Source organism: Misgurnus anguillicaudatus, chromosome 10 (genome assembly GCF_027580225.2).
Source record: "Misgurnus anguillicaudatus chromosome 10, ASM2758022v2, whole genome shotgun sequence".
Taxonomy (NCBI): domain Eukaryota; kingdom Metazoa; phylum Chordata; class Actinopteri; order Cypriniformes; family Cobitidae; genus Misgurnus; species Misgurnus anguillicaudatus.
Genome location: NC_073346.2, coordinates 7,328,955 through 7,353,779, shown reverse-complemented (window position 1 = coordinate 7,353,779; position 24,825 = coordinate 7,328,955). Strand labels below are relative to the sequence as shown.

At 49.2% G+C, this 24,825-nt stretch overlaps 37 non-coding genes across 37 annotated transcripts; 19 read left to right on the top strand and 18 right to left on the bottom strand.

The window, feature by feature from the left end:
• Positions 1 to 14: 14 nt before the first annotated feature.
• trnae-cuc (transfer RNA glutamic acid (anticodon CUC)) lies at positions 15 to 86 on the bottom strand. Its single transcript has one exon. It is a non-coding gene; the product is annotated as a tRNA-Glu (tRNA).
• A 92-nt stretch (positions 87 to 178) lies between these two features.
• trnam-cau (transfer RNA methionine (anticodon CAU)) lies at positions 179 to 252 on the bottom strand. The gene has a single exon. It is a non-coding gene; the product is annotated as a tRNA-Met (tRNA).
• Positions 253 to 1,376: 1,124 nt separating this feature from the next.
• trnal-cag (transfer RNA leucine (anticodon CAG)) lies at positions 1,377 to 1,459 on the top strand. Its single transcript has one exon. It is a non-coding gene; the product is annotated as a tRNA-Leu (tRNA).
• Positions 1,460 to 2,245: 786 nt separating this feature from the next.
• On the top strand, positions 2,246 to 2,318 carry trnar-acg (transfer RNA arginine (anticodon ACG)). Its single transcript has one exon. It is a non-coding gene; the product is annotated as a tRNA-Arg (tRNA).
• A 259-nt stretch (positions 2,319 to 2,577) lies between these two features.
• On the bottom strand, positions 2,578 to 2,649 carry trnae-cuc (transfer RNA glutamic acid (anticodon CUC)). The gene has a single exon. It is a non-coding gene; the product is annotated as a tRNA-Glu (tRNA).
• Positions 2,650 to 2,741: 92 nt separating this feature from the next.
• trnam-cau (transfer RNA methionine (anticodon CAU)) lies at positions 2,742 to 2,815 on the bottom strand. The gene has a single exon. It is a non-coding gene; the product is annotated as a tRNA-Met (tRNA).
• Positions 2,816 to 3,939: 1,124 nt separating this feature from the next.
• On the top strand, positions 3,940 to 4,022 carry trnal-cag (transfer RNA leucine (anticodon CAG)). Its single transcript has one exon. It is a non-coding gene; the product is annotated as a tRNA-Leu (tRNA).
• A 786-nt stretch (positions 4,023 to 4,808) lies between these two features.
• On the top strand, positions 4,809 to 4,881 carry trnar-acg (transfer RNA arginine (anticodon ACG)). Its single transcript has one exon. It is a non-coding gene; the product is annotated as a tRNA-Arg (tRNA).
• A 259-nt stretch (positions 4,882 to 5,140) lies between these two features.
• trnae-cuc (transfer RNA glutamic acid (anticodon CUC)) lies at positions 5,141 to 5,212 on the bottom strand. Its single transcript has one exon. It is a non-coding gene; the product is annotated as a tRNA-Glu (tRNA).
• A 92-nt stretch (positions 5,213 to 5,304) lies between these two features.
• On the bottom strand, positions 5,305 to 5,378 carry trnam-cau (transfer RNA methionine (anticodon CAU)). The gene has a single exon. It is a non-coding gene; the product is annotated as a tRNA-Met (tRNA).
• Positions 5,379 to 6,502: 1,124 nt separating this feature from the next.
• Positions 6,503 to 6,585, top strand: trnal-cag (transfer RNA leucine (anticodon CAG)). The gene has a single exon. It is a non-coding gene; the product is annotated as a tRNA-Leu (tRNA).
• Positions 6,586 to 7,371: 786 nt separating this feature from the next.
• Positions 7,372 to 7,444, top strand: trnar-acg (transfer RNA arginine (anticodon ACG)). The gene has a single exon. It is a non-coding gene; the product is annotated as a tRNA-Arg (tRNA).
• A 259-nt stretch (positions 7,445 to 7,703) lies between these two features.
• trnae-cuc (transfer RNA glutamic acid (anticodon CUC)) lies at positions 7,704 to 7,775 on the bottom strand. The gene has a single exon. It is a non-coding gene; the product is annotated as a tRNA-Glu (tRNA).
• Positions 7,776 to 7,867: 92 nt separating this feature from the next.
• trnam-cau (transfer RNA methionine (anticodon CAU)) lies at positions 7,868 to 7,941 on the bottom strand. The gene has a single exon. It is a non-coding gene; the product is annotated as a tRNA-Met (tRNA).
• A 1,124-nt stretch (positions 7,942 to 9,065) lies between these two features.
• trnal-cag (transfer RNA leucine (anticodon CAG)) lies at positions 9,066 to 9,148 on the top strand. The gene has a single exon. It is a non-coding gene; the product is annotated as a tRNA-Leu (tRNA).
• Positions 9,149 to 9,934: 786 nt separating this feature from the next.
• trnar-acg (transfer RNA arginine (anticodon ACG)) lies at positions 9,935 to 10,007 on the top strand. Its single transcript has one exon. It is a non-coding gene; the product is annotated as a tRNA-Arg (tRNA).
• Positions 10,008 to 10,275: 268 nt separating this feature from the next.
• Positions 10,276 to 10,347, bottom strand: trnae-cuc (transfer RNA glutamic acid (anticodon CUC)). The gene has a single exon. It is a non-coding gene; the product is annotated as a tRNA-Glu (tRNA).
• Positions 10,348 to 10,439: 92 nt separating this feature from the next.
• trnam-cau (transfer RNA methionine (anticodon CAU)) lies at positions 10,440 to 10,513 on the bottom strand. Its single transcript has one exon. It is a non-coding gene; the product is annotated as a tRNA-Met (tRNA).
• Positions 10,514 to 11,637: 1,124 nt separating this feature from the next.
• trnal-cag (transfer RNA leucine (anticodon CAG)) lies at positions 11,638 to 11,720 on the top strand. The gene has a single exon. It is a non-coding gene; the product is annotated as a tRNA-Leu (tRNA).
• Positions 11,721 to 12,506: 786 nt separating this feature from the next.
• trnar-acg (transfer RNA arginine (anticodon ACG)) lies at positions 12,507 to 12,579 on the top strand. Its single transcript has one exon. It is a non-coding gene; the product is annotated as a tRNA-Arg (tRNA).
• Positions 12,580 to 12,838: 259 nt separating this feature from the next.
• Positions 12,839 to 12,910, bottom strand: trnae-cuc (transfer RNA glutamic acid (anticodon CUC)). The gene has a single exon. It is a non-coding gene; the product is annotated as a tRNA-Glu (tRNA).
• A 1,290-nt stretch (positions 12,911 to 14,200) lies between these two features.
• On the top strand, positions 14,201 to 14,283 carry trnal-cag (transfer RNA leucine (anticodon CAG)). Its single transcript has one exon. It is a non-coding gene; the product is annotated as a tRNA-Leu (tRNA).
• Positions 14,284 to 15,069: 786 nt separating this feature from the next.
• Positions 15,070 to 15,142, top strand: trnar-acg (transfer RNA arginine (anticodon ACG)). The gene has a single exon. It is a non-coding gene; the product is annotated as a tRNA-Arg (tRNA).
• A 259-nt stretch (positions 15,143 to 15,401) lies between these two features.
• trnae-cuc (transfer RNA glutamic acid (anticodon CUC)) lies at positions 15,402 to 15,473 on the bottom strand. The gene has a single exon. It is a non-coding gene; the product is annotated as a tRNA-Glu (tRNA).
• Positions 15,474 to 16,763: 1,290 nt separating this feature from the next.
• On the top strand, positions 16,764 to 16,846 carry trnal-cag (transfer RNA leucine (anticodon CAG)). The gene has a single exon. It is a non-coding gene; the product is annotated as a tRNA-Leu (tRNA).
• A 786-nt stretch (positions 16,847 to 17,632) lies between these two features.
• trnar-acg (transfer RNA arginine (anticodon ACG)) lies at positions 17,633 to 17,705 on the top strand. Its single transcript has one exon. It is a non-coding gene; the product is annotated as a tRNA-Arg (tRNA).
• A 259-nt stretch (positions 17,706 to 17,964) lies between these two features.
• trnae-cuc (transfer RNA glutamic acid (anticodon CUC)) lies at positions 17,965 to 18,036 on the bottom strand. Its single transcript has one exon. It is a non-coding gene; the product is annotated as a tRNA-Glu (tRNA).
• A 92-nt stretch (positions 18,037 to 18,128) lies between these two features.
• Positions 18,129 to 18,202, bottom strand: trnam-cau (transfer RNA methionine (anticodon CAU)). Its single transcript has one exon. It is a non-coding gene; the product is annotated as a tRNA-Met (tRNA).
• Positions 18,203 to 19,326: 1,124 nt separating this feature from the next.
• trnal-cag (transfer RNA leucine (anticodon CAG)) lies at positions 19,327 to 19,409 on the top strand. The gene has a single exon. It is a non-coding gene; the product is annotated as a tRNA-Leu (tRNA).
• Positions 19,410 to 20,195: 786 nt separating this feature from the next.
• trnar-acg (transfer RNA arginine (anticodon ACG)) lies at positions 20,196 to 20,268 on the top strand. The gene has a single exon. It is a non-coding gene; the product is annotated as a tRNA-Arg (tRNA).
• Positions 20,269 to 20,527: 259 nt separating this feature from the next.
• Positions 20,528 to 20,599, bottom strand: trnae-cuc (transfer RNA glutamic acid (anticodon CUC)). Its single transcript has one exon. It is a non-coding gene; the product is annotated as a tRNA-Glu (tRNA).
• A 92-nt stretch (positions 20,600 to 20,691) lies between these two features.
• Positions 20,692 to 20,765, bottom strand: trnam-cau (transfer RNA methionine (anticodon CAU)). The gene has a single exon. It is a non-coding gene; the product is annotated as a tRNA-Met (tRNA).
• Positions 20,766 to 21,889: 1,124 nt separating this feature from the next.
• On the top strand, positions 21,890 to 21,972 carry trnal-cag (transfer RNA leucine (anticodon CAG)). Its single transcript has one exon. It is a non-coding gene; the product is annotated as a tRNA-Leu (tRNA).
• Positions 21,973 to 22,758: 786 nt separating this feature from the next.
• trnar-acg (transfer RNA arginine (anticodon ACG)) lies at positions 22,759 to 22,831 on the top strand. Its single transcript has one exon. It is a non-coding gene; the product is annotated as a tRNA-Arg (tRNA).
• Positions 22,832 to 23,099: 268 nt separating this feature from the next.
• trnae-cuc (transfer RNA glutamic acid (anticodon CUC)) lies at positions 23,100 to 23,171 on the bottom strand. The gene has a single exon. It is a non-coding gene; the product is annotated as a tRNA-Glu (tRNA).
• A 92-nt stretch (positions 23,172 to 23,263) lies between these two features.
• On the bottom strand, positions 23,264 to 23,337 carry trnam-cau (transfer RNA methionine (anticodon CAU)). The gene has a single exon. It is a non-coding gene; the product is annotated as a tRNA-Met (tRNA).
• Positions 23,338 to 24,461: 1,124 nt separating this feature from the next.
• On the top strand, positions 24,462 to 24,544 carry trnal-cag (transfer RNA leucine (anticodon CAG)). Its single transcript has one exon. It is a non-coding gene; the product is annotated as a tRNA-Leu (tRNA).
• The last annotated feature ends 281 nt before the right edge of the window (positions 24,545 to 24,825 follow it).

Below are 24,825 nucleotides of genomic sequence, written 5' to 3'. Positions count from 1 at the left end.
ACGTCAAAAGAGCGTTCCCTGACCGGGAATCGAACCCGGGCCGCGGCGGTGAGAGCGCCGAATCCTAGCCACTAGACCACCAGGGAGGACACGCTGGCCTTCAGGCCGTGGACGCGTGGCACACTGTGCGGAAGGAAAACGGGGCTAAAGGCTCAAACTAGTCGACAAAAGGGCACCCTGCCCCGTGTGAGGCTCGAACTCACGACCTTCAGATTATGAGACTGACGCGCTGCCTAACTGCGCCAACGAGGCACGCCCAGACCGACGGCTCCTGGGTGGCCCCTTGTGTCTGGTTGCGTGGCATTTTGTGCGCCACCAGCGAGGAAACTCCTGCGAGGAGAGCACGACTGGGCTTCTTGCACTCTGGCTACCCACACTGAGGACCTTCTCGTTCTTAATTTGTTACACGTACAGAAACAACTTCAAGGAGACACAGAGGGGCTATGTCATGCCCAGGATTCCTATCGTCTTTTAAATGGTGTCGAGAATGGCACGCCTGCCGTTGCTGGACGATCTTGGCGCACATGCTCTCAGGCTAGATAAAACCCATTATAAATAAACACTTACATTTGACACATTTGACACAGCTGACAGATTAATGGAATAACGTTACATATCCACAATGCAAAGTCCCAGTTGTTCAGTGATCACGTGTTTGGCTCGTCTTTAGCCTCATTATCTAGTAGAAAAACTTAAATTGTGCTAAAGTTGAAAGACTGTCCTATGTAAGTTGGTGACGTGTTCCACGTATTAGAGTCTGTTAAAGAAAAAGCTCTGCGGCCATTGCCTGTGGCAGTAAACTGTACTTCGCACTCACCTCTTGAAGAATCTCTTGTTTGCCTTGTGTGCTCGAGACACAATGCCACCGGTTCTTTTAAGGATGTCGCCGCCGTATGGTTAACTGTTGTCTACATTAGAAGGCAACTGCGAACCATAAAAAGGCCCTGAGACGTACAGAGATGGCGCTTTTTCGCTAAATTGCAATGCCGGCGTCCATCCGCATTTGATCAAGTATTTTCATTGCGCGTTCAAGTAGAACGAGCAGGGTCTGAGAATGGCGATTCCTTTTTGTGACCCTGTTCTAAAACAGTATGATCAAGGGGGAAAGGATCATTGAATGCAAAACCACTTTGACAGCATCTGTTACAGGGCATATGGAGACGGGCTGGGTGTGCTTTTGGCAAATGAAAGGCTTCGGGCACATTGTTCCTCATTTAGAAAAATCCACATTCGTCACTATTTCAAGGCGTTTGTAAAGAAATAAATAAGAATTAAAGATAAGCTGCATGAAGGCAATAAAATCGTGAGTCATTCCAAAAGCTACACCGGCACATTCGCTGAGGAGCGCTATCGACTCGCCCAGGCCAGTTGGGTTGGTCAGGATGGCCGAGCGGTCTAAGGCGCTGCGTTCAGGTCGCAGTCTCCTCTGGAGGCGTGTGTTCGAATCCCACTTCTGACATTCTCTTACCTTTGTTGTAGCCACCCGTGCTGTGTATCGCGCTTTCTTCCGAGGGAGCGTCCTTTTCAAAGACGCCAGGAGACAGGCACGCGGGGGATGACCCGGTTTCCCATTTTGGTAGAGATGAAGGTTCAAGGTTCAATTTATTGCAATATAGTGTCAAACACAATTGGAATTCTTTACATCCAGTCACGCATGGATGTAATGTGGCAAACGAAACATTAAGACAGAACAAGATATGACAATACACAGTCATATGGAAGGTGAATGGAAGGTGCTAAGAGTAATAATGATACTTACACTAATACTGAATGATAAAAGTAGGAGTAATAGAAACAATAAAGTGCAAACAGTGCATTCAGTCCTGAAAAGGAATTGGATTGTCATTAAGCAGCCTGGCGGCCGTGGGAAAGAAGCTCAGGCGATGCCGGGATTTTGCAGTTCTCGGGAGCCGAAGCCTTCTACCTGAAAGGAGCAGCTGAAACATGGTACAGCCTGGATGAGATGGGTCAGGCATAATTTTTCTTGCCCTTCTCACAGCCCTGATGTTGTGAAGGGATTCCAGAGAAGGTAGAGAGGTGTTGATCACTCTCTCTGCCGAGCGGATCACCCGCTGCAGCTTGGCCTTGTCCTTGGCTGCTGCAGCAGGGAACCATGTAATTATTGATTGTGTAATAATGGATTTAATGATGGCAGAGTAAAACCGGATTAATATTTAATAATGAAGTTTGGCAGCTGGCCTCCAGAATCCAGCTGTCTTCTCCAAGCATGACTTCCCAGGTTGTTGGGCCAGTGGCGCAATGGATAACGCGTCTGACTACGGATCAGAAGATTCTAGGTTCGACTCCTGGCTGGCTCGATCCTGTTTTTACTCCTTCCTCCCACAAGTTGGGTGTCTGCTGTCCTGCGTCAACATGCCTCAGTAGAGCAGAGGACGGACACCAGGCTCTGATTGCGGAGCGCAGGACTGCAGGCAGGCAATTTAGCCGTCCAACCTTAGGTCGATGGGCCGGAGGCAGTGAAGCTTTGCCTCTTGGAGGTGCTGCGATCCTTGCCTTCGAAGCCAGCATTGCGCATAACCCGGCCGGTGAAAAAGGCAAGCGCACGTCAAAAGAGCGTTCCCTGACCGGGAATCGAACCCGGGCCGCGGCGGTGAGAGCGCCGAATCCTAGCCACTAGACCACCAGGGAGGACACGCTGGCCTTCAGGCCGTGGACGCGTGGCACACTGTGCGGAAGGAAAACGGGGCTAAAGGCTCAAACTAGTCGACAAAAGGGCACCCTGCCCCGTGTGAGGCTCAAACTCACGACCTTCAGATTATGAGACTGACGCGCTGCCTAACTGCGCCAACGAGGCACGCCCAGACCGACGGCTCCTGGGTGGCCCCTTTTGTCTGGTTGCGTGGCATTTTGTGCGCCACCAGCGAGGAAACTCCTACGAGGAGAGCACGACTGGGCTTCTTGCACTCTGGCTACCCACACTGAGGACCTTCTCGTTCTTAATTTGTTACACGTACAGAAACAACTTCAAGGAGACACAGAGGGGCTATGTCATGCCCAGGATTCCTATCGTCTTTTAAATGGTGTCGAGAATGGCACGCCTGCCGTTGCTGGACGATCTTGGCGCACATGCTCTCAGGCTAGATAAAACCCATTATAAATAAACACTTACATTTGACACATTTGACACAGCTGACAGATTAATGGAATAACGTTACATATCCACAATGGAAAGTCCCAGTTGTTCAGTGATCACGTATTTGGCTCGTCTTTAGCCTCATTATCTAGTAGAAAAACTTAAATTGTGCTAAAGTTGAAAGACTGTCCTATGTAAGTTGGTGACGTGTTCCACGTATTAGAGTCTGTTAAAGAAAAAGCTCTGCGGCCATTGCCTGTGGCAGTAAACTGTACTTCGCACTCACCTCTTGAAGAATCTCTTGTTTGCCTTGTGTGCTCGAGACACAATGCCACCGGTTCTTTTAAGGATGTCGCCGCCGTATGGTTAACTGTTGTCTACATTAGAAGGCAACTGCGAACCATAAAAAGGCCCTGAGACGTACAGAGATGGCGCTTTTTCGCTAAATTGCAATGCCGGCGTCCATCCGCATTTGATTAAGTATTTTCGTTGCGCGTTCAAGTAGAACGAGCAGGGTCTGAGAATGGCGATTCCTTTTTGTGACCCTGTTCTATAACAGTATGATCAAGGGGGAAAGGATCATTGAATGCAAAACCACTTTGACAGCATCCGTTACAGGGCATATGGAGACGGGCTGGGTGTGCTTTTGGCAAATGAAAGGCTTCGGGCACATTGTTCCTCATTTCGAAAAATCCACATTCGTCACTATTTCAAGGCGTTTGTAAAGAAATAAATAAGAATTAAAGATGAGCTGCATGAAGGCAATAAAATCGTGAGTCATTCCAAAAGCTACACCGGCACATTCGCTGAGGAGCGCAATCGACTCGCCCGGGCCAATTGGGTTGGTCAGGATGGCCGAGCGGTCTAAGGCGCTGCGTTCAGGTCGCAGTCTCCTCTGGAGGCGTGGGTTCGAATCCCACTTCTGACATTCTCTTGCCTTTGTTGTAGCCACCCGTGCTGTGCATCGCGCTTTCTTCCGAGGGAGCGTCCTTTTCAAAGACGCCAGGAGACAGGCACGCGGGGGATGACCCGGTTTCCCATTCTGGTAGAGATGAAGGTTCAAGGTTCAATTTATTGCAATATAGTGTCAAACACAATTGGAATTCTTTACATCCAGTCACGCATGGATGTAATGTGGCAAACGAAACATTAAGACAGAACAAGATATGACAATACACAGTCATATGGAAGGTGAATGGAAGGTGCTAAGAGTAATAATGATACTTACACTAATACTGAATGATAAAAGTAGGAGTAATAGAAACAATAAAGTGCAAACAGTGCATTCAGTCCTGAAAAGGAATTGAATTGTCATTAAGCAGCCTGGCGGCCGTGGGAAAGAAGCTCAGGCGATGACGGGATTTTGCAGTTCTCGGGAGCCGAAGCCTTCTACCTGAAAGGAGCAGCTGAAACATGGTACAGCCTGGATGAGATGGGTCAGACATAATTTTTCTTGCCCTTCTCACAGCCCTGATGTTGTGAAGGGATTCCAGAGAAGGTAGAGAGGTGTTGATCACTCTCTCTGCCGAGCGGATCACCCGCTGCAGCTTGGCCTTGTCCTTGGCTGCTGCAGCAGGGAACCATGTAATTATTGATTTTGTAATAATGGATTTAATGATGGCAGAGTAAAACCGGATTAATATTTAATAATGAAGTTTGGCAGCTGGCCTCCAGAATCCAGCTGTCTTCTCCAAGCATGACTTCCCAGGTTGTTGGGCCAGTGGCGCAATGGATAACGCGTCTGACTACGGATCAGAAGATTCTAGGTTCGACTCCTGGCTGGCTCGATCCTGTTTTTACTCCTTCCTCCCACAAGTTGGGTGTCTGCTGTCCTGCGTCAACATGCCTCAGTAGAGCAGAGGACGGACACCAGGCTCTGATTGCGGAGCGCAGGACTGCAGGCAGGCAATTTAGCCATCCAACCTTAGGTCGATGGGCCGGAGGCAGTGAAGCTTTGCCTCTTGGAGGTGCTGCGATCCTTGCCTTCGAAGCCAGCATTGCGCATAACCCGGCCGGTGAAAAAGGCAAGCGCACGTCAAAAGAGCGTTCCCTGACCGGGAATCGAACCCGGGCCGCGGCGGTGAGAGCGCCGAATCCTAGCCACTAGACCACCAGGGAGGACACGCTGGCCTTCAGGCCGTGGACGCGTGGCACACTGTGCGGAAGGAAAACGGGGCTAAAGGCTCAAACTAGTCGACAAAAGGGCACCCTGCCCCGTGTGAGGCTCGAACTCACGACCTTCAGATTATGAGACTGACGCGCTGCCTAACTGCGCCAACGAGGCACGCCCAGACCGACGGCTCCTGGGTGGCCCCTTTTGTCTGGTTGCGTGGCATTTTGTGCGCCACCAGCGAGGAAACTCCTACGAGGAGAGCACGACTGGGCTTCTTGCACTCTGGCTACCCACACTGAGGACCTTCTCGTTCTTAATTTGTTACACGTACAGAAACAACTTCAAGGAGACACAGAGGGGCTATGTCATGCCCAGGATTCCTATCGTCTTTTAAATGGTGTCGAGAATGGCACGCCTGCCGTTGCTGGACGATCTTGGCGCACATGCTCTCAGGCTAGATAAAACCCATTATAAATAAACACTTACATTTGACACATTTGACACAGCTGACAGATTAATGGAATAACGTTACATATCCACAATGGAAAGTCCCAGTTGTTCAGTGATCACGTATTTGGCTCGTCTTTAGCCTCATTATCTAGTAGAAAAACTTAAATTGTGCTAAAGTTGAAAGACTGTCCTATGTAAGTTGGTGACGTGTTCCACGTATTAGAGTCTGTTAAAGAAAAAGCTCTGCGGCCATTGCCTGTGGCAGTAAACTGTACTTCGCACTCACCTCTTGAAGAATCTCTTGTTTGCCTTGTGTGCTCGAGACACAATGCCACCGGTTCTTTTAAGGATGTCGCCGCCGTATGGTTAACTGTTGTCTACATTAGAAGGCAACTGCGAACCATAAAAAGGCCCTGAGACGTACAGAGATGGCGCTTTTTCGCTAAATTGCAATGCCGGCGTCCATCCGCATTTGATTAAGTATTTTCGTTGCGCGTTCAAGTAGAACGAGCAGGGTCTGAGAATGGCGATTCCTTTTTGTGACCCTGTTCTAAAACAGTATGATCAAGGGGGAAAGGATCATTGAATGCAAAACCACTTTGACAGCATCCGTTACAGGGCATATGGAGACGGGCTGGGTGTGCTTTTGGCAAATGAAAGGCTTCGGGCACATTGTTCCTCATTTCGAAAAATCCACATTCGTCACTATTTCAAGGCGTTTGTAAAGAAATAAATAAGAATTAAAGATGAGCTGCATGAAGGCAATAAAATCGTGAGTCATTCCAAAAGCTACACCGGCACATTCGCTGAGGAGCGCAATCGACTCGCCCGGGCCAATTGGGTTGGTCAGGATGGCCGAGCGGTCTAAGGCGCTGCGTTCAGGTCGCAGTCTCCTCTGGAGGCGTGGGTTCGAATCCCACTTCTGACATTCTCTTGCCTTTGTTGTAGCCACCCGTGCTGTGCATCGCGCTTTCTTCCGAGGGAGCGTCCTTTTCAAAGACGCCAGGAGACAGGCACGCGGGGGATGACCCGGTTTCCCATTCTGGTAGAGATGAAGGTTCAAGGTTCAATTTATTGCAATATAGTGTCAAACACAATTGGAATTCTTTACATCCAGTCACGCATGGATGTAATGTGGCAAACGAAACATTAAGACAGAACAAGATATGACAATACACAGTCATATGGAAGGTGAATGGAAGGTGCTAAGAGTAATAATGATACTTACACTAATACTGAATGATAAAAGTAGGAGTAATAGAAACAATAAAGTGCAAACAGTGCATTCAGTCCTGAAAAGGAATTGAATTGTCATTAAGCAGCCTGGCGGCCGTGGGAAAGAAGCTCAGGCGATGCCGGGATTTTGCAGTTCTCGGGAGCCGAAGCCTTCTACCTGAAAGGAGCAGCTGAAACATGGTACAGCCTGGATGAGATGGGTCAGACATAATTTTTCTTGCCCTTCTCACAGCCCTGATGTTGTGAAGGGATTCCAGAGAAGGTAGAGAGGTGTTGATCACTCTCTCTGCCGAGCGGATCACCCACTGCAGCTTGGCCTTGTCCTTGGCTGCTGCAGCAGGGAACCATGTAATTATTGATTGTGTAATAATGGATTTAATGATGGCAGAGTAAAACCGGATTAATATTTAATAATGAAGTTTGGCAGCTGGCCTCCAGAATCCAGCTGTCTTCTCCAAGCATGACTTCCCAGGTTGTTGGGCCAGTGGCGCAATGGATAACGCGTCTGACTACGGATCAGAAGATTCTAGGTTCGACTCCTGGCTGGCTCGATCCTGTTTTTACTCCTTCCTCCCACAAGTTGGGTGTCTGCTGTCCTGCGTCAACATGCCTCAGTAGAGCAGAGGACGGACACCAGGCTCTGATTGCGGAGCGCAGGACTGCAGGCAGGCAATTTAGCCGTCCAACCTTAGGTCGATGGGCCGGAGGCAGTGAAGCTTTGCCTCTTGGAGGTGCTGCGATCCTTGCCTTCGAAGCCAGCATTGCGCATAACCCGGCCGGTGAAAAAGGCAAGCGCACGTCAAAAGAGCGTTCCCTGACCGGGAATCGAACCCGGGCCGCGGCGGTGAGAGCGCCGAATCCTAGCCACTAGACCACCAGGGAGGACACGCTGGCCTTCAGGCCGTGGACGCGTGGCACACTGTGCGGAAGGAAAACGGGGCTAAAGGCTCAAACTAGTCGACAAAAGGGCACCCTGCCCCGTGTGAGGCTCGAACTCACGACCTTCAGATTATGAGACTGACGCGCTGCCTAACTGCGCCAACGAGGCACGCCCAGACCGACGGCTCCTGGGTGGCCCCTTTTGTCTGGTTGCGTGGCATTTTGTGCGCCACCAGCGAGGAAACTCCTACGAGGAGAGCACGACTGGGCTTCTTGCACTCTGGCTACCCACACTGAGGACCTTCTCGTTCTTAATTTGTTACACGTACAGAAACAACTTCAAGGAGACACAGAGGGGCTATGTCATGCCCAGGATTCCTATCGTCTTTTAAATGGTGTCGAGAATGGCACGCCTGCCGTTGCTGGACGATCTTGGCGCACATGCTCTCAGGCTAGATAAAACCCATTATAAATAAACACTTACATTTGACACATTTGACACAGCTGACAGATTAATGGAATAACGTTACATATCCACAATGGAAAGTCCCAGTTGTTCAGTGATCACGTATTTGGCTCGTCTTTAGCCTCATTATCTAGTAGAAAAACTTAAATTGTGCTAAAGTTGAAAGACTGTCCTATGTAAGTTGGTGACGTGTTCCACGTATTAGAGTCTGTTAAAGAAAAAGCTCTGCGGCCATTGCCTGTGGCAGTAAACTGTACTTCGCACTCACCTCTTGAAGAATCTCTTGTTTGCCTTGTGTGCTCGAGACACAATGCCACCGGTTCTTTTAAGGATGTCGCCGCCGTATGGTTAACTGTTGTCTACATTAGAAGGCAACTGCGAACCATAAAAAGGCCCTGAGACGTACAGAGATGGCGCTTTTTCGCTAAATTGCAATGCCGGCGTCCATCCGCATTTGATTAAGTATTTTCGTTGCGCGTTCAAGTAGAACGAGCAGGGTCTGAGAATGGCGATTCCTTTTTGTGACCCTGTTCTAAAACAGTATGATCAAGGGGGAAAGGATCATTGAATGCAAAACCACTTTGACAGCATCCGTTACAGGGCATATGGAGACGGGCTGGGTGTGCTTTTGGCAAATGAAAGGCTTCGGGCACATTGTTCCTCATTTCGAAAAATCCACATTCGTCACTATTTCAAGGCGTTTGTAAAGAAATAAATAAGAATTAAAGATGAGCTGCATGAAGGCAATAAAATCGTGAGTCATTCCAAAAGCTACACCGGCACATTCGCTGAGGAGCGCAATCGACTCGCCCGGGCCAATTGGGTTGGTCAGGATGGCCGAGCGGTCTAAGGCGCTGCGTTCAGGTCGCAGTCTCCTCTGGAGGCGTGGGTTCGAATCCCACTTCTGACATTCTCTTGCCTTTGTTGTAGCCACCCGTGCTGTGCATCGCGCTTTCTTCCGAGGGAGCGTCCTTTTCAAAGACGCCAGGAGACAGGCACGCGGGGGATGACCCGGTTTCCCATTCTGGTAGAGATGAAGGTTCAAGGTTCAATTTATTGCAATATAGTGTCAAACACAATTGGAATTCTTTACATCCAGTCACGCATGGATGTAATGTGGCAAACGAAACATTAAGACAGAACAAGATATGACAATACACAGTCATATGGAAGGTGAATGGAAGGTGCTAAGAGTAATAATGATACTTACACTAATACTGAATGATAAAAGTAGGAGTAATAGAAACAATAAAGTGCAAACAGTGCATTCAGTCCTGAAAAGGAATTGAATTGTCATTAAGCAGCCTGGCGGCCGTGGGAAAGAAGCTCAGGCGATGCCGGGATTTTGCAGTTCTCGGGAGCCGAAGCCTTCTACCTGAAAGGAGCAGCTGAAACATGGTACAGCCTGGATGAGATGGGTCAGACATAATTTTTCTTGCCCTTCTCACAGCCCTGATGTTGTGAAGGGATTCCAGAGAAGGTAGAGAGGTGTTGATCACTCTCTCTGCCGAGCGGATCACCCACTGCAGCTTGGCCTTGTCCTTGGCTGCTGCAGCAGGGAACCATGTAATTATTGATTGTGTAATAATGGATTTAATGATGGCAGAGTAAAACCGGATTAATATTTAATAATGAAGTTTGGCAGCTGGCCTCCAGAATCCAGCTGTCTTCTCCAAGCATGACTTCCCAGGTTGTTGGGCCAGTGGCGCAATGGATAACGCGTCTGACTACGGATCAGAAGATTCTAGGTTCGACTCCTGGCTGGCTCGATCCTGTTTTTACTCCTTCCTCCCACAAGTTGGGTGTCTGCTGTCCTGCGTCAACATGCCTCAGTAGAGCAGAGGACGCACACCAGGCTCTGATTGCTCAGATGGCGGAGCGCAGGACTGCAGGCAGGCAATTTAGCCGTCCAACCTTAGGTCGATGGGCCGGAGGCAGTGAAGCTTTGCCTCTTGGAGGTGCTGCGATCCTTGCCTTCGAAGCCAGCATTGCGCATAACCCTGCCGGTGAAAAAGGCAAGCGCACGTCAAAAGAGCGTTCCCTGACCGGGAATCGAACCCGGGCCGCGGCGGTGAGAGCGCCGAATCCTAGCCACTAGACCACCAGGGAGGACACGCTGGCCTTCAGGCCGTGGACGCGTGGCACACTGTGCGGAAGGAAAACGGGGCTAAAGGCTCAAACTAGTCGACAAAAGGGCACCCTGCCCCGTGTGAGGCTCGAACTCACGACCTTCAGATTATGAGACTGACGCGCTGCCTAACTGCGCCAACGAGGCACGCCCAGACCGACGGCTCCTGGGTGGCCCCTTTTGTCTGGTTGCGTGGCATTTTGTGCGCCACCAGCGAGGAAACTCCTACGAGGAGAGCACGACTGGGCTTCTTGCACTCTGGCTACCCACACTGAGGACCTTCTCGTTCTTAATTTGTTACACGTACAGAAACAACTTCAAGGAGACACAGAGGGGCTATGTCATGCCCAGGATTCCTATCGTCTTTTAAATGGTGTCGAGAATGGCACGCCTGCCGTTGCTGGACGATCTTGGCGCACATGCTCTCAGGCTAGATAAAACCCATTATAAATAAACACTTACATTTGACACATTTGACACAGCTGACAGATTAATGGAATAACGTTACATATCCACAATGGAAAGTCCCAGTTGTTCAGTGATCACGTATTTGGCTCGTCTTTAGCCTCATTATCTAGTAGAAAAACTTAAATTGTGCTAAAGTTGAAAGACTGTCCTATGTAAGTTGGTGACGTGTTCCACGTATTAGAGTCTGTTAAAGAAAAAGCTCTGCGGCCATTGCCTGTGGCAGTAAACTGTACTTCGCACTCACCTCTTGAAGAATCTGTTGTTTGCCTTGTGTGCTCGAGACACAATGCCACCGGTTCTTTTAAGGATGTCGCCGCCGTATGGTTAACTGTTGTCTACATTAGAAGGCAACTGCGAACCATAAAAAGGCCCTGAGACGTACAGAGATGGCGCTTTTTCGCTAAATTGCAATGCCGGCGTCCATCCGCATTTGATCAAGTATTTTCATTGCGCGTTCAAGTAGAACGAGCAGGGTCTGAGAATGGCGATTCCTTTTTGTGACCCTGTTCTAAAACAGTATGATCAAGGGGGAAAGGATCATTGAATGCAAAACCACTTTGACAGCATCCGTTACAGGGCATATGGAGACGGGCTGGGTGTGCTTTTGGCAAATGAAAGGCTTTGGGCACATTGTTCCTCATTTCGAAAAATCCACATTCGTCACTATTTCAAGGCGTTTGTAAAGAAATAAATAAGAATTAAAGATGAGCTGCATGAAGGCAATAAAATCGTGAGTCATTCCAAAAGCTACACCGGCACATTCGCTGAGGAGCGCAATCGACTCGCCCAGGCCAGTTGGGTTGGTCAGGATGGCCGAGCGGTCTAAGGCGCTGCGTTCAGGTCGCAGTCTCCTCTGGAGGCGTGGGTTCGAATCCCACTTCTGACATTCTCTTGCCTTTGTTGTAGCCACCCGTGCTGTGTATCGCGCTTTCTTCCGAGGGAGCGTCCTTTTCAAAGACGCCAGGAGACAGGCACGCGGGGGATGACCCGGTTTCCCATTCTGGTAGAGATGAAGGTTCAAGGTTCAATTTATTGCAATATAGTGTCAAACACAATTGGAATTCTTTACATCCAGTCACGCATGGATGTAATGTGGCAAACGAAACATTAAGACAGAACAAGATATGACAATACACAGTCATATGGAAGGTGAATGGAAGGTGCTAAGAGTAATAATGATACTTACACTAATACTGAATGATAAAAGTAGGAGTAATAGAAACAATAAAGTGCAAACAGTGCATTCAGTCCTGAAAAGGAATTGAATTGTCATTAAGCAGCCTGGCGGCCGTGGGAAAGAAGCTCAGGCGATGCCGGGATTTTGCAGTTCTCGGGAGCCGAAGCCTTCTACCTGAAAGGAGCAGCTGAAACATGGTACAGCCTGGATGAGATGGGTCAGACATAATTTTTCTTGCCCTTCTCACAGCCCTGATGTTGTGAAGGGATTCCAGAGAAGGTAGAGAGGTGTTGATCACTCTCTCTGCCGAGCGGATCACCCGCTGCAGCTTGGCCTTGTCCTTGGCTGCTGCAGCAGGGAACCATGTAATTATTGATTGTGTAATAATGGATTTAATGATGGCAGAGTAAAACCGGATTAATATTTAATAATGAAGTTTGGCAGCTGGCCTCCAGAATCCAGCTGTCTTCTCCAAGCATGACTTCCCAGGTTGTTGGGCCAGTGGCGCAATGGATAACGCGTCTGACTACGGATCAGAAGATTCTAGGTTCGACTCCTGGCTGGCTCGATCCTGTTTTTACTCCTTCCTCCCACAAGTTGGGTGTCTGCTGTCCTGCGTCAACATGCCTCAGTAGAGCAGAGGACGCACACCAGGCTCTGATTGCGGAGCGCAGGACTGCAGGCAGGCAATTTAGCCGTCCAACCTTAGGTCGATGGGCCGGAGGCAGTGAAGCTTTGCCTCTTGGAGGTGCTGCGATCCTTGCCTTCGAAGCCAGCATTGCGCATAACCCGGCCGGTGAAAAAGGCAAGCGCACGTCAAAAGAGCGTTCCCTGACCGGGAATCGAACCCGGGCCGCGGCGGTGAGAGCGCCGAATCCTAGCCACTAGACCACCAGGGAGGACACGCTGGCCTTCAGGCCGTGGACGCGTGGCACACTGTGCGGAAGGAAAACGGGGCTAAAGGCTCAAACTAGTCGACAAAATGGCACCCTGCCCCGTGTGAGGCTCGAACTCACGACTTTCAGATTATGAGACTGACGCGCTGCCTAACTGCGCCAACGAGGCACGCCCAGACCGACGGCTCCTGGGTGGCCCCTTTTGTCTGGTTGCGTGGCATTTTGTGCGCCACCAGCGAGGAAACTCCTACGAGGAGAGCACGACTGGGCTTCTTGCACTATGGCTACCCACACTGAGGACCTTCTCGTTCTTAATTTGTTACACGTACAGAAACAACTTCAAGGAGACACAGAGGGGCTATGTCATGCCCAGGATTCCTATCGTCTTTTAAATGGTGTCGAGAATGGCACGCCTGCCGTTGCTGGACGATCTTGGCGCACATGCTCTCAGGCTAGATAAAACCCATTATAAATAAACACTTACATTTGACACATTTGACACAGCTGACAGATTAATGGAATAACGTTACATATCCACAATGGAAAGTCCCAGTTGTTCAGTGATCACGTATTTGGCTCGTCTTTAGCCTCATTATCTAGTAGAAAAACTTAAATTGTGCTAAAGTTGAAAGACTGTCCTATGTAAGTTGGTGACGTGTTCCACGTATTAGAGTCTGTTAAAGAAAAAGCTCTGCGGCCATTGCCTGTGGCAGTAAACTGTACTTCGCACTCACCTCTTGAAGAATCTCTTGTTTGCCTTGTGTGCTCGAGACACAATGCCACCGGTTCTTTTAAGGATGTCGCCGCCGTATGGTTAACTGTTGTCTACATTAGAAGGCAACTGCGAACCATAAAAAGGCCCTGAGACGTACAGAGATGGCGCTTTTTCGCTAAATTGCAATGCCGGCGTCCATCCGCATTTGATTAAGTATTTTCGTTGCGCGTTCAAGTAGAACGAGCAGGGTCTGAGAATGGCGATTCCTTTTTGTGACCCTGTTCTATAACAGTATGATCAAGGGGGAAAGGATCATTGAATGCAAAACCACTTTGACAGCATCCGTTACAGGGCATATGGAGACGGGCTGGGTGTGCTTTTGGCAAATGAAAGGCTTCGGGCACATTGTTCCTCATTTCGAAAAATCCACATTCGTCACTATTTCAAGGCGTTTGTAAAGAAATAAATAAGAATTAAAGATGAGCTGCATGAAGGCAATAAAATCGTGAGTCATTCCAAAAGCTACACCGGCACATTCGCTGAGGAGCGCAATCGACTCGCCCGGGCCAATTGGGTTGGTCAGGATGGCCGAGCGGTCTAAGGCGCTGCGTTCAGGTCGCAGTCTCCTCTGGAGGCGTGGGTTCGAATCCCACTTCTGACATTCTCTTGCCTTTGTTGTAGCCACCCGTGCTGTGCATCGCGCTTTCTTCCGAGGGAGCGTCCTTTTCAAAGACGCCAGGAGACAGGCACGCGGGGGATGACCCGGTTTCCCATTCTGGTAGAGATGAAGGTTCAAGGTTCAATTTATTGCAATATAGTGTCAAACACAATTGGAATTCTTTACATCCAGTCACGCATGGATGTAATGTGGCAAACGAAACATTAAGACAGAACAAGATATGACAATACACAGTCATATGGAAGGTGAATGGAAGGTGCTAAGAGTAATAATGATACTTACACTAATACTGAATGATAAAAGTAGGAGTAATAGAAACAATAAAGTGCAAACAGTGCATTCAGTCCTGAAAAGGAATTGAATTGTCATTAAGCAGCCTGGCGGCCGTGGGAAAGAAGCTCAGGCGATGCCGGGATTTTGCAGTTCTCGGGAGCCGAAGCCTTCTACCTGAAAGGAGCAGCTGAAACATGGTACAGCCTGGATGAGATGGGTCAGACATAATTTTTCTTGCCCTTCTCACAGCCCTGATGTTGTGAAGGGATTCCAGAGAAGGTAGAGAGGTGTTGATCACTCTCTCTGCCGAGCGGATCACCCGCTGCAGCTTGGCCTTGTCCTTGGCTGCTGCAGCAGGGAACCATGTAATTATTGATTGTGTAATAATGGATTTAATGATGGCAGAGTAAAACCGGATTAATATTTAATAATGAAGTTTGGCAGCTGGCCTCCAGAATCCAGCTGTCTTCTCCAAGCATGACTTCCCAGGTTGTTGGGCCAGTGGCGCAATGGATAACGCGTCTGACTACGGATCAGAAGATTCTAGGTTCGACTCCTGGCTGGCTCGATCCTGTTTTTACTCCTTCCTCCCACAAGTTGGGTGTCTGCTGTCCTGCGTCAACATGCCTCAGTAGAGCAGAGGACGCACACCAGGCTCTGATTGCGGAGCGCAGGACTGCAGGCAGGCAATTTAGCCGTCCAACCTTAGGTCGATGGGCCGGAGGCAGTGAAGCTTTGCCTCTTGGAGGTGCTGCGATCCTTGCCTTCGAAGCCAGCATTGCGCATAACCCGGCCGGTGAAAAAGGCAAGCGCACGTCAAAAGAGCGTTCCCTGACCGGGAATCGAACCCGGGCCGCGGCGGTGAGAGCGCCGAATCCTAGCCACTAGACCACCAGGGAGGACACGCTGGCCTTCAGGCCGTGGACGCGTGGCACACTGTGCGGAAGGAAAACGGGGCTAAAGGCTCAAACTAGTCGACAAAATGGCACCCTGCCCCGTGTGAGGCTCGAACTCACGACTTTCAGATTATGAGACTGACGCGCTGCCTAACTGCGCCAACGAGGCACGCCCAGACCGACGGCTCCTGGGTGGCCCCTTTTGTCTGGTTGCGTGGCATTTTGTGCGCCACCAGCGAGGAAACTCCTACGAGGAGAGCACGACTGGGCTTCTTGCACTATGGCTACCCACACTGAGGACCTTCTCGTTCTTAATTTGTTACACGTACAGAAACAACTTCAAGGAGACACAGAGGGGCTATGTCATGCCCAGGATTCCTATCGTCTTTTAAATGGTGTCGAGAATGGCACGCCTGCCGTTGCTGGACGATCTTGGCGCACATGCTCTCAGGCTAGATAAAACCCATTATAAATAAACACTTACATTTGACACATTTGACACAGCTGACAGATTAATGGAATAACGTTACATATCCACAATGGAAAGTCCCAGTTGTTCAGTGATCACGTATTTGGCTCGTCTTTAGCCTCATTATCTAGTAGAAAAACTTAAATTGTGCTAAAGTTGAAAGACTGTCCTATGTAAGTTGGTGACGTGTTCCACGTATTAGAGTCTGTTAAAGAAAAAGCTCTGCGGCCATTGCCTGTGGCAGTAAACTGTACTTCGCACTCACCTCTTGAAGAATCTCTTGTTTGCCTTGTGTGCTCGAGACACAATGCCACCGGTTCTTTTAAGGATGTCGCCGCCGTATGGTTAACTGTTGTCTACATTAGAAGGCAACTGCGAACCATAAAAAGGCCCTGAGACGTACAGAGATGGCGCTTTTTCGCTAAATTGCAATGCCGGCGTCCATCCGCATTTGATTAAGTATTTTCGTTGCGCGTTCAAGTAGAACGAGCAGGGTCTGAGAATGGCGATTCCTTTTTGTGACCCTGTTCTATAACAGTATGATCAAGGGGGAAAGGATCATTGAATGCAAAACCACTTTGACAGCATCCGTTACAGGGCATATGGAGACGGGCTGGGTGTGCTTTTGGCAAATGAAAGGCTTCGGGCACATTGTTCCTCATTTCGAAAAATCCACATTCGTCACTATTTCAAGGCGTTTGTAAAGAAATAAATAAGAATTAAAGATGAGCTGCATGAAGGCAATAAAATCGTGAGTCATTCCAAAAGCTACACCGGCACATTCGCTGAGGAGCGCAATCGACTCGCCCGGGCCAATTGGGTTGGTCAGGATGGCCGAGCGGTCTAAGGCGCTGCGTTCAGGTCGCAGTCTCCTCTGGAGGCGTGGGTTCGAATCCCACTTCTGACATTCTCTTGCCTTTGTTGTAGCCACCCGTGCTGTGCATCGCGCTTTCTTCCGAGGGAGCGTCCTTTTCAAAGACGCCAGGAGACAGGCACGCGGGGGATGACCCGGTTTCCCATTCTGGTAGAGATGAAGGTTCAAGGTTCAATTTATTGCAATATAGTGTCAAACACAATTGGAATTCTTTACATCCAGTCACGCATGGATGTAATGTGGCAAACGAAACATTAAGACAGAACAAGATATGACAATACACAGTCATATGGAAGGTGAATGGAAGGTGCTAAGAGTAATAATGATACTTACACTAATACTGAATGATAAAAGTAGGAGTAATAGAAACAATAAAGTGCAAACAGTGCATTCAGTCCTGAAAAGGAATTGAATTGTCATTAAGCAGCCTGGCGGCCGTGGGAAAGAAGCTCAGGCGATGACGGGATTTTGCAGTTCTCGGGAGCCGAAGCCTTCTACCTGAAAGGAGCAGCTGAAACATGGTACAGCCTGGATGAGATGGGTCAGACATAATTTTTCTTGCCCTTCTCACAGCCCTGATGTTGTGAAGGGATTCCAGAGAAGGTAGAGAGGTGTTGATCACTCTCTCTGCCGAGCGGATCACCCGCTGCAGCTTGGCCTTGTCCTTGGCTGCTGCAGCAGGGAACCATGTAATTATTGATTTTGTAATAATGGATTTAATGATGGCAGAGTAAAACCGGATTAATATTTAATAATGAAGTTTGGCAGCTGGCCTCCAGAATCCAGCTGTCTTCTCCAAGCATGACTTCCCAGGTTGTTGGGCCAGTGGCGCAATGGATAACGCGTCTGACTACGGATCAGAAGATTCTAGGTTCGACTCCTGGCTGGCTCGATCCTGTTTTTACTCCTTCCTCCCACAAGTTGGGTGTCTGCTGTCCTGCGTCAACATGCCTCAGTAGAGCAGAGGACGGACACCAGGCTCTGATTGCGGAGCGCAGGACTGCAGGCAGGCAATTTAGCCGTCCAACCTTAGGTCGATGGGCCGGAGGCAGTGAAGCTTTGCCTCTTGGAGGTGCTGCGATCCTTGCCTTCGAAGCCAGCATTGCGCATAACCCGGCCGGTGAAAAAGGCAAGCGCACGTCAAAAGAGCGTTCCCTGACCGGGAATCGAACCCGGGCCGCGGCGGTGAGAGCGCCGAATCCTAGCCACTAGACCACCAGGGAGGACACGCTGGCCTTCAGGCCGTGGACGCGTGGCACACTGTGCGGAAGGAAAACGGGGCTAAAGGCTCAAACTAGTCGACAAAAGGGCACCCTGCCCCGTGTGAGGCTCGAACTCACGACCTTCAGATTATGAGACTGACGCGCTGCCTAACTGCGCCAACGAGGCACGCCCAGACCGACGGCTCCTGGGTGGCCCCTTTTGTCTGGTTGCGTGGCATTTTGTGCGCCACCAGCGAGGAAACTCCTACGAGGAGAGCACGACTGGGCTTCTTGCACTCTGGCTACCCACACTGAGGACCTTCTCGTTCTTAATTTGTTACACGTACAGAAACAACTTCAAGGAGACACAGAGGGGCTATGTCATGCCCAGGATTCCTATCGTCTTTTAAATGGTGTCGAGAATGGCACGCCTGCCGTTGCTGGACGATCTTGGCGCACATGCTCTCAGGCTAGATAAAACCCATTATAAATAAACACTTACATTTGACACATTTGACACAGCTGACAGATTAATGGAATAACGTTACATATCCACAATGGAAAGTCCCAGTTGTTCAGTGATCACGTATTTGGCTCGTCTTTAGCCTCATTATCTAGTAGAAAAACTTAAATTGTGCTAAAGTTGAAAGACTGTCCTATGTAAGTTGGTGACGTGTTCCACGTATTAGAGTCTGTTAAAGAAAAAGCTCTGCGGCCATTGCCTGTGGCAGTAAACTGTACTTCGCACTCACCTCTTGAAGAATCTCTTGTTTGCCTTGTGTGCTCGAGACACAATGCCACCGGTTCTTTTAAGGATGTCGCCGCCGTATGGTTAACTGTTGTCTACATTAGAAGGCAACTGCGAACCATAAAAAGGCCCTGAGACGTACAGAGATGGCGCTTTTTCGCTAAATTGCAATGCCGGCGTCCATCCGCATTTGATTAAGTATTTTCGTTGCGCGTTCAAGTAGAACGAGCAGGGTCTGAGAATGGCGATTCCTTTTTGTGACCCTGTTCTAAAACAGTATGATCAAGGGGGAAAGGATCATTGAATGCAAAACCACTTTGACAGCATCCGTTACAGGGCATATGGAGACGGGCTGGGTGTGCTTTTGGCAAATGAAAGGCTTCGGGCACATTGTTCCTCATTTCGAAAAATCCACATTCGTCACTATTTCAAGGCGTTTGTAAAGAAATAAATAAGAATTAAAGATGAGCTGCATGAAGGCAATAAAATCGTGAGTCATTCCAAAAGCTACACCGGCACATTCGCTGAGGAGCGCAATCGACTCGCCCGGGCCAATTGGGTTGGTCAGGATGGCCGAGCGGTCTAAGGCGCTGCGTTCAGGTCGCAGTCTCCTCTGGAGGCGTGGGTTCGAATCCCACTTCTGACATTCTCTTGCCTTTGTTGTAGCCACCCGTGCTGTGCATCGCGCTTTCTTCCGAGGGAGCGTCCTTTTCAAAGACGCCAGGAGACAGGCACGCGGGGGATGACCCGGTTTCCCATTCTGGTAGAGATGAAGGTTCAAGGTTCAATTTATTGCAATATAGTGTCAAACACAATTGGAATTCTTTACATCCAGTCACGCATGGATGTAATGTGGCAAACGAAACATTAAGACAGAACAAGATATGACAATACACAGTCATATGGAAGGTGAATGGAAGGTGCTAAGAGTAATAATGATACTTACACTAATACTGAATGATAAAAGTAGGAGTAATAGAAACAATAAAGTGCAAACAGTGCATTCAGTCCTGAAAAGGAATTGAATTGTCATTAAGCAGCCTGGCGGCCGTGGGAAAGAAGCTCAGGCGATGCCGGGATTTTGCAGTTCTCGGGAGCCGAAGCCTTCTACCTGAAAGGAGCAGCTGAAACATGGTACAGCCTGGATGAGATGGGTCAGACATAATTTTTCTTGCCCTTCTCACAGCCCTGATGTTGTGAAGGGATTCCAGAGAAGGTAGAGAGGTGTTGATCACTCTCTCTGCCGAGCGGATCACCCACTGCAGCTTGGCCTTGTCCTTGGCTGCTGCAGCAGGGAACCATGTAATTATTGATTGTGTAATAATGGATTTAATGATGGCAGAGTAAAACCGGATTAATATTTAATAATGAAGTTTGGCAGCTGGCCTCCAGAATCCAGCTGTCTTCTCCAAGCATGACTTCCCAGGTTGTTGGGCCAGTGGCGCAATGGATAACGCGTCTGACTACGGATCAGAAGATTCTAGGTTCGACTCCTGGCTGGCTCGATCCTGTTTTTACTCCTTCCTCCCACAAGTTGGGTGTCTGCTGTCCTGCGTCAACATGCCTCAGTAGAGCAGAGGACGGACACCAGGCTCTGATTGCGGAGCGCAGGACTGCAGGCAGGCAATTTAGCCGTCCAACCTTAGGTCGATGGGCCGGAGGCAGTGAAGCTTTGCCTCTTGGAGGTGCTGCGATCCTTGCCTTCGAAGCCAGCATTGCGCATAACCCGGCCGGTGAAAAAGGCAAGCGCACGTCAAAAGAGCGTTCCCTGACCGGGAATCGAACCCGGGCCGCGGCGGTGAGAGCGCCGAATCCTAGCCACTAGACCACCAGGGAGGACACGCTGGCCTTCAGGCCGTGGACGCGTGGCACACTGTGCGGAAGGAAAACGGGGCTAAAGGCTCAAACTAGTCGACAAAAGGGCACCCTGCCCCGTGTGAGGCTCGAACTCACGACCTTCAGATTATGAGACTGACGCGCTGCCTAACTGCGCCAACGAGGCACGCCCAGACCGACGGCTCCTGGGTGGCCCCTTTTGTCTGGTTGCGTGGCATTTTGTGCGCCACCAGCGAGGAAACTCCTACGAGGAGAGCACGACTGGGCTTCTTGCACTCTGGCTACCCACATTGAGGACCTTCTCGTTCTTAATTTGTTACACGTACAGAAACAACTTCAAGGAGACACAGAGGGGCTATGTCATGCCCAGGATTCCTATCGTCTTTTAAATGGTGTCGAGAATGGCACGCCTGCCGTTGCTGGACGATCTTGGCGCACATGCTCTCAGGCTAGATAAAACCCATTATAAATAAACACTTACATTTGACACATTTGACACAGCTGACAGATTAATGGAATAACGTTACATATCCACAATGGAAAGTCCCAGTTGTTCAGTGATCACGTATTTGGCTCGTCTTTAGCCTCATTATCTAGTAGAAAAACTTAAATTGTGCTAAAGTTGAAAGACTGTCCTATGTAAGTTGGTGACGTGTTCCACGTATTAGAGTCTGTTAAAGAAAAAGCTCTGCGGCCATTGCCTGTGGCAGTAAACTGTACTTCGCACTCACCTCTTGAAGAATCTCTTGTTTGCCTTGTGTGCTCGAGACACAATGCCACCGGTTCTTTTAAGGATGTCGCCGCCGTATGGTTAACTGTTGTCTACATTAGAAGGCAACTGCGAACCATAAAAAGGCCCTGAGACGTACAGAGATGGCGCTTTTTCGCTAAATTGCAATGCCGGCGTCCATCCGCATTTGATTAAGTATTTTCGTTGCGCGTTCAAGTAGAACGAGCAGGGTCTGAGAATGGCGATTCCTTTTTGTGACCCTGTTCTAAAACAGTATGATCAAGGGGGAAAGGATCATTGAATGCAAAACCACTTTGACAGCATCCGTTACAGGGCATATGGAGACGGGCTGGGTGTGCTTTTGGCAAATGAAAGGCTTCGGGCACATTGTTCCTCATTTCGAAAAATCCACATTCGTCACTATTTCAAGGCGTTTGTAAAGAAATAAATAAGAATTAAAGATGAGCTGCATGAAGGCAATAAAATCGTGAGTCATTCCAAAAGCTACACCGGCACATTCGCTGAGGAGCGCAATCGACTCGCCCGGGCCAATTGGGTTGGTCAGGATGGCCGAGCGGTCTAAGGCACTGCGTTCAGGTCGCAGTCTCCTCTGGAGGCGTGGGTTCGAATCCCACTTCTGACATTCTCTTGCCTTTGTTGTAGCCACCCGTGCTGTGCATCGCGCTTTCTTCCGAGGGAGCGTCCTTTTCAAAGACGCCAGGAGACAGGCACGCGGGGGATGACCCGGTTTCCCATTCTGGTAGAGATGAAGGTTCAAGGTTCAATTTATTGCAATATAGTGTCAAACACAATTGGAATTCTTTACATCCAGTCACGCATGGATGTAATGTGGCAAACGAAACATTAAGACAGAACAAGATATGACAATACACAGTCATATGGAAGGTGAATGGAAGGTGCTAAGAGTAATAATGATACTTACACTAATACTGAATGATAAAAGTAGGAGTAATAGAAACAATAAAGTGCAAACAGTGCATTCAGTCCTGAAAAGGAATTGAATTGTCATTAAGCAGCCTGGCGGCCGTGGGAAAGAAGCTCAGGCGATGCCGGGATTTTGCAGTTCTCGGGAGCCGAAGCCTTCTACCTGAAAGGAGCAGCTGAAACATGGTACAGCCTGGATGAGATGGGTCAGACATAATTTTTCTTGCCCTTCTCACAGCCCTGATGTTGTGAAGGGATTCCAGAGAAGGTAGAGAGGTGTTGATCACTCTCTCTGCCGAGCGGATCACCCACTGCAGCTTGGCCTTGTCCTTGGCTGCTGCAGCAGGGAACCATGTAATTATTGATTGTGTAATAATGGATTTAATGATGGCAGAGTAAAACCGGATTAATATTTAATAATGAAGTTTGGCAGCTGGCCTCCAGAATCCAGCTGTCTTCTCCAAGCATGACTTCCCAGGTTGTTGGGCCAGTGGCGCAATGGATAACGCGTCTGACTACGGATCAGAAGATTCTAGGTTCGACTCCTGGCTGGCTCGATCCTGTTTTTACTCCTTCCTCCCACAAGTTGGGTGTCTGCTGTCCTGCGTCAACATGCCTCAGTAGAGCAGAGGACGCACACCAGGCTCTGATTGCTCAGATGGCGGAGCGCAGGACTGCAGGCAGGCAATTTAGCCGTCCAACCTTAGGTCGATGGGCCGGAGGCAGTGAAGCTTTGCCTCTTGGAGGTGCTGCGATCCTTGCCTTCGAAGCCAGCATTGCGCATAACCCTGCCGGTGAAAAAGGCAAGCGCACGTCAAAAGAGCGTTCCCTGACCGGGAATCGAACCCGGGCCGCGGCGGTGAGAGCGCCGAATCCTAGCCACTAGACCACCAGGGAGGACACGCTGGCCTTCAGGCCGTGGACGCGTGGCACACTGTGCGGAAGGAAAACGGGGCTAAAGGCTCAAACTAGTCGACAAAAGGGCACCCTGCCCCGTGTGAGGCTCGAACTCACGACCTTCAGATTATGAGACTGACGCGCTGCCTAACTGCGCCAACGAGGCACGCCCAGACCGACGGCTCCTGGGTGGCCCCTTTTGTCTGGTTGCGTGGCATTTTGTGCGCCACCAGCGAGGAAACTCCTACGAGGAGAGCACGACTGGGCTTCTTGCACTCTGGCTACCCACACTGAGGACCTTCTCGTTCTTAATTTGTTACACGTACAGAAACAACTTCAAGGAGACACAGAGGGGCTATGTCATGCCCAGGATTCCTATCGTCTTTTAAATGGTGTCGAGAATGGCACGCCTGCCGTTGCTGGACGATCTTGGCGCACATGCTCTCAGGCTAGATAAAACCCATTATAAATAAACACTTACATTTGACACATTTGACACAGCTGACAGATTAATGGAATAACGTTACATATCCACAATGGAAAGTCCCAGTTGTTCAGTGATCACGTATTTGGCTCGTCTTTAGCCTCATTATCTAGTAGAAAAACTTAAATTGTGCTAAAGTTGAAAGACTGTCCTATGTAAGTTGGTGACGTGTTCCACGTATTAGAGTCTGTTAAAGAAAAAGCTCTGCGGCCATTGCCTGTGGCAGTAAACTGTACTTCGCACTCACCTCTTGAAGAATCTGTTGTTTGCCTTGTGTGCTCGAGACACAATGCCACCGGTTCTTTTAAGGATGTCGCCGCCGTATGGTTAACTGTTGTCTACATTAGAAGGCAACTGCGAACCATAAAAAGGCCCTGAGACGTACAGAGATGGCGCTTTTTCGCTAAATTGCAATGCCGGCGTCCATCCGCATTTGATCAAGTATTTTCATTGCGCGTTCAAGTAGAACGAGCAGGGTCTGAGAATGGCGATTCCTTTTTGTGACCCTGTTCTAAAACAGTATGATCAAGGGGGAAAGGATCATTGAATGCAAAACCACTTTGACAGCATCCGTTACAGGGCATATGGAGACGGGCTGGGTGTGCTTTTGGCAAATGAAAGGCTTTGGGCACATTGTTCCTCATTTCGAAAAATCCACATTCGTCACTATTTCAAGGCGTTTGTAAAGAAATAAATAAGAATTAAAGATGAGCTGCATGAAGGCAATAAAATCGTGAGTCATTCCAAAAGCTACACCGGCACATTCGCTGAGGAGCGCAATCGACTCGCCCAGGCCAGTTGGGTTGGTCAGGATGGCCGAGCGGTCTAAGGCGCTGCGTTCAGGTCGCAGTCTCCTCTGGAGGCGTGGGTTCGAATCCCACTTCTGACATTCTCTTGCCTTTGTTGTAGCCACCCGTGCTGTGTATCGCGCTTTCTTCCGAGGGAGCGTCCTTTTCAAAGACGCCAGGAGACAGGCACGCGGGGGATGACCCGGTTTCCCATTCTGGTAGAGATGAAGGTTCAAGGTTCAATTTATTGCAATATAGTGTCAAACACAATTGGAATTCTTTACATCCAGTCACGCATGGATGTAATGTGGCAAACGAAACATTAAGACAGAACAAGATATGACAATACACAGTCATATGGAAGGTGAATGGAAGGTGCTAA